Below are 5,699 nucleotides of genomic sequence, written 5' to 3'. Positions count from 1 at the left end.
CGGTAACGGTAGCGCCAGCAGTACCACCAACTACAACGGTTCCAGCGGTGGTAGCAGCAGCAGCAGCAGCAGTACCGTCAGCGGTGGCAGCGGCGTCAGTGGTACCAACAGCTCCCCCAGCAGCAGCGGCAGCAGCGGACGACAGCAGTACCAACAGCTGCTGCTCTTTATATGTAATTTGTTATGGGGGAACAAAATGTAGCCCCCCCCCCCCTGTTGTAGTTCTTTTAAAAGTAATATTTCCTTAGTAGATTAATAAAATAAAATATAAGTAATGATGTTTTATTCCCACCCCAGTCAGTACATAACTTAACAATGGACGAGGAACACTACATATACCTCACTAGCCTCGACCAAGAAGATATATACAACAACACAAGTTCAGCATTTACAAACACCATCCCCACTCTACATTTAAACCCTTCCATTAAACATGAAGTGGCCTTAGTCAACATACTCCTACCCAGACGAATTAACGCTATCATCAAGGATGAGGGGGAGTCTGGTATAGACGTCTATGCTACTTTTAAGCGAGGAACTCTTTCTAAAAGCCCAGAACATCTCATCTACACCTACACTCCCAAAACCAACATATTATCCAGAAACATCACATTCATCACGAGTGAGCTTAGCCGACAAATAATCACCGACATGAAGCTTAGCTTCCGAGGTGATTTCAAAATATACTTCTCAGAAAGAGAACCAATCCTCACCTATGATCAATCCTTAGAGCGTGTGTTACTCTCCTCTACACTTAACAATGAAGGCACTGGTTCCTTATATTCTCTTAGTCTTCAATTTAAACACAGAATAGCTAATGTACTTGGTTTTGACAGCAGTCGCAAATACACCATTTATCAGGCAAAATCAGATGACATTACAGCAGCCTCAAAGATCGTGGCCTCATTCCCCCCAGACAATGACGGAGGTTGTGACTATTTACTCATTTATAGTGACGTCATCGAGCCGGATCGTTACGGGGGACAAATTGTAAATATCTTAGATGCAATCAATTATCATGACTCTTATTCTAGAGGGGCTCATCCCCTAGTGTACAAGACATTAAATACTAACACGTTGGAGAAGGTGAGCATTAAAATAACAGATCAGTTTGGGCGAAAGGTTAGTTTTGAAGATGGGAGGTCGGTTACGGTAGTCTTACACCTCCGCCCTAAGGTATAACAATATAATCTATATAAATATAAATATATATATATATATATATATATATATATATATATATATATATATATATATATATATAGAAGTGTTTACCCACATCATCGGTTATTATAAGCAGAGGAGTCAGGATGCGAGTACCTTTCCACACACCCTCCCAGAAGGAGTATGGGGAGATCTTCTCCCCCCTCTCTGGGAGATACGGGGTGAGGGGGGGAGCGATGAATGACATACGCACATTCCAAGCGCCTTATCTCAGATCTGGTGGTGGTTTTTTTGGGACCTTAGCAGGCTTGGCTCGACGAGCCATACCATTTTTCATGAAAACTGTAACGCCGACTGCTATCGATTTTGGGAAAAATGTTCTTGGTGATTTAACCAGTGGTAGACGGGATGTAAAGAGCGCTCTGAGAACTCATGGTATTGATGCTCTTAAGACTGTGGGGAAGAAATTGGTAGCAGGCGGGAAAATTAAAAGACTCTCTAGGAGAAGAAAAAATAAAAATAATAAATGTAAACGAGCCCTTGGGTATAAAAATGATGTATTTTCACTACAGTAAGCAGTCATACTTCACCTTTCGGGGGAGATCATGGCGGAGGCTAGTGGAGCTGGGTTGAAAATCCCTGTAGAATATTATACTTCCAGTATTATTGACCAATTTCCTAGAAGTAACAGAATACGTAATGTGGAGAGTTCAATTGCCTCCACACAGCAAATAGACATTCTACCTGTCAACCTCCCCATTAATCAACGTTTGCGGGATAATTACTTAGAATTCCGCATCCCCGGAACCCAGGGCGCCTTCTTAGATCTAGCTAATATTGTTATAGATTTTAAGGTATCTTTAACGAAAGATGACGATACCACAAAATTGGAAGAGGATGACCATGTGGAATTTGTTAATGGGTTGTCAAATACCATGTTTAAAGGTGTTCAGGTGTTTTTAGGAGAGCAGGTAGTTGAAACAAATTCTAATTTTAATTATTGGTCGTTTATTAAATTAATTACCTCCATGCCTCCATCAAAAATGTCTTCCTTGGGGAGGATTGGAGCCTTTCGTAGGGACTGGAGTGATGATGGTGTAATCCCTAACGAATTTACTAATACATTTTTTACTGGGGCAACCGCCAAGGATAAAAAATTTATGACCGATTTAAAAGGTAAAGGATTGTCAATGTGTTTTCCCCTACTATTGGACGTAACAACCCTAGACCAATACATATTAGATAATATAGATGTGCGCCTAAGATTGGAGCTCTCCCCACATGCTTGGGTGCTAAATACAAGTGTGGACGATGGCTCTAAGTATCGGCTGCATATGGATTATGCTAAGTTGTGGGTAACACGAGTGTTCCCCTACCCAAGTGCTTACCTAGCCTTAAACAGCTCACTGTTAGCATCCCCCGACCCCATAAGCTATACTTTCAATAAAACCATTTCTAAAACATATGTCCTAGCAGGGAATCAAACTAGTCTCTTAATTGATCAGCCTTGGGCGCAAGTAATTCCTCACAGGATATTCATGGTAATTGTGCCAATGAATTATTTCGCTGGCCTTCACCAAGGTAATGGATTATATTTTGAAAATGCAAAACTGAAAAATATCGCCATGTATTTGAACAATAATGCAATTTACCGAATTGGTGGTGATTTCGACAATCATTATGCCCGCCTTTATTACGAAACTTTGAAGACATTAGGCTTAGAGCGTGATTCACTTCTAGCCTATGACACTTTTAATAAGGGAAGATCGATATTCGCCTTTGACTTAACCACCATCCAAACAAAGGATTCCCTCCCTGTGGAGAAATCTGGCAACTTGCGTATGGAGCTTGAGTTTGGCGGTGGTGTTACATATAACAGGCTGGTTTTACTGTTTGGGGAAACGACCGGGGTACTATCCATCGACGGACAGAGAACTGTTCTGTGTGACGTGCGAGCTTAAAAACATAATGAATTGTAATGATATAAATATTAATTTAAAAAATAATCTAGGGGATCGAGCACTCTACCTAGGTTGTTATAATGCTGATGAAATAGAACATTTAAATATCTCATCAAGAAAACCTATTGTTCTCATAACTAATATTTTACCATCACATAGCAGATTAACTATGGGACATTGGGTAGCTATTTATGTTGATAAAGTTAAACATCGAATGTTTTTTTTCGATAGTTATGCAATGTCGGCGGTTACTTATGGACATTATTTTCAAGGATTTATTAAAACTAACACAATAACAAAGGTGTTTGGAATGTGCTACAGACTCCAGAGTGATTTTACCCTTGCTTGTGGACTGTATTGCGTAATGTTCGTCCATAGGGTGAGTCACCTGGGGTTGCCTTCAACAGTACATTACTTACATAATGTATTTTCAAGCGTTAGTTTAAAATTAAATGATAAACGAGCCCTCGCTTATGCGAGACGATATTTTCCTATGAAACATCACTGTGTTAGGACATTTTGTAGAGGAGTAAGGGTTGGTTCTTATAGGTGGTGTAGAGAATATTTTTGTTAGCTAGGCAACCCACCCAACAGGGGGATTACCCCACATATAAAACACCTCTCACCCCACAACCCCCCTAGAAGACCCCCATCCCCCTTATCCTACAAATGGAAGGCGTCTCCCCAGAAACACACGCAGGGAAGATTGAAGTCCTTGAAGGGCCTGGTTAGTATTACCCTCACTTTCTGGTAAAGATTTATTTTTTTTCCCACAATAGAAAGTTTGCTCAACCTCTATTTTACCTCTTCTTTTTTTTCAGTGCAATTCTTAGGACCTGTCCACATTTGTAGAGTAGTAATTCTACGAGGAAGGTCTGCCCCAAACAAGATGCTGTTACGTACCCTAATTGATGATGCCTGCTGTAGAGGACACAAGGTCGCTCCTGCAGGGGGAGAGGTATGTACTAACTGTTCTTAGAGGAAATAGAATATTTTTCAAATAAAAGATATAGTCCTATAAATTATTTTCCCCATCTCTTTCCAGAACACTTCAGATGAGAGTCAGAAGGAAAGTCGTCCAAAAGGCAACCAACCAACTCACCCCACTCCCCCAAGAGAGGGGGGAGGGGGTCAAGACCTCCCCCCACTCACCACGGATGGGGAGACGTCAGAATTCTACTCAGATGAGGAAGGGGAGGTGGAGGGGGGAGAGGGATAGGGGCCATAATTAACTTCTTATACATCATTTGTGATTTTTACCTAATAAAACATTAATAAATTCTTTGATTTTTTTTAACCCCTGGAGGAGATTTATAATTTAATACCCCTATATAAGACCCACTCAACCTCCGCTGGGTGTGGAACTCTGTTACGGTAAAGTCAAGGCCATTAGGTGCGAGGAAGGGTACGGGCGACCACCCTCACCGGGGGGAACCTGTTTTACACCTGCCCCATAGAGGAATGTGGGGGTGTAACTGGCACTCACCCACGAGTGTTTATTATACAAATAAATTCATTTTTACTTAAATATATTGTCATACTTTACTGTATAAATGAACATGATCATAGTGGCGCATAATAGATACCTATCTTCACTGTTTTTTCGACTGCTACCACTCACACCTTGGGTGACCTAATATGGAGTGGCACTATGTGGCTCCCCGCTTCTGATTTCTTATCTGATCTCCTTACATAGGTGGCTCTATCTGGCTTCAAATAATCTACTTATCATGGTGTAGTTTAGGCATTTTCCACTCCAGTCTGTTGAGTGCCATTCTGTCAGCCGTCTTGGCTGCACACCTTTGGAGAGAGATGGGCCTGGGATTAGCTGGATCTTTGGGTTTTGGGATCGGCACTATGTCTGCTCTATTCCAAGCAGAAGGTCTAGTTTGAGAAGTCCAGGCTAAATTAATTAACCTTAGGTATGCAGCGTCTCCCTCTGGGCCGAGGATTCTAATCATTTTATAGGTTATTTTGTCGGCTCCTGGGGATGTATCCTTGGAGTTTTTCTTAGCCCGATTGAGCTCATCGAGTGTGAAGGGGGCATTAGTGTCAGAGACTTCTTCACATGCTGTAAGGATTCTGTGCCACCTTTCTTCCTTTTGTCCGGTCTGTACTGCTAATACATCTGGTGGAAGTTGATTGCTGGCTGCTCTCTCTGCAAACCTGGTTGCCAGTACTTCGGCTTCCTGTTGAGGATCCTTGGGGTGTGAAGCTTTAGGTGTTTTATTCCCTTTGGCCCGGTGAATTTGCTGCCACATCTCTCCGAGAGAGGTGTGTTCATTCAGGTGTGAACACCATTCCAGCCACTTTTGTTCTTTTATTAGTTTGGTCTCTCGATGCACATGTTCCATGACCACACAAAGTAAGGTCCTGTTGCGGTCACTTGGCTGCTTTTTGTATAGCTTTCTTGTTCTGTTGAGTCTATGGTTGAGTTCTTTAACACGTTCGCAATAGTACCAATAATCTTTATGGTGTCCGGTGGACTGTTTTTACAGAGGAATTGAGTGGTTGACAGCACTTTGAATCGCTTTGACAAATTCTTGTTCTGCCTGATTAATGTCTTCGGGAAGA

The 5,699-nt window shown here is 41.7% G+C and overlaps 1 long non-coding RNA gene across 1 annotated transcript; it reads left to right on the top strand.

Moving 5' to 3' along the window:
* Positions 1–3,771: 3,771 nt before the first annotated feature.
* On the top strand, positions 3,772–4,307 carry LOC138352800 (uncharacterized). Its single transcript, XR_011222869.1, has 3 exons — positions 3,772–3,852; positions 3,947–4,083; positions 4,171–4,307. It is a non-coding gene; the product is annotated as an uncharacterized lncRNA (long non-coding RNA).
* The last annotated feature ends 1,392 nt before the right edge of the window (positions 4,308–5,699 follow it).

Source organism: Procambarus clarkii, chromosome 55 (assembly GCF_040958095.1).
Source record: "Procambarus clarkii isolate CNS0578487 chromosome 55, FALCON_Pclarkii_2.0, whole genome shotgun sequence".
Taxonomy (NCBI): Eukaryota; Metazoa; Arthropoda; class Malacostraca; order Decapoda; family Cambaridae; genus Procambarus; species Procambarus clarkii.
Note: the sequence above shows the minus strand (reverse complement) of the source record. Positions and strands in the feature narration are given on the sequence as shown.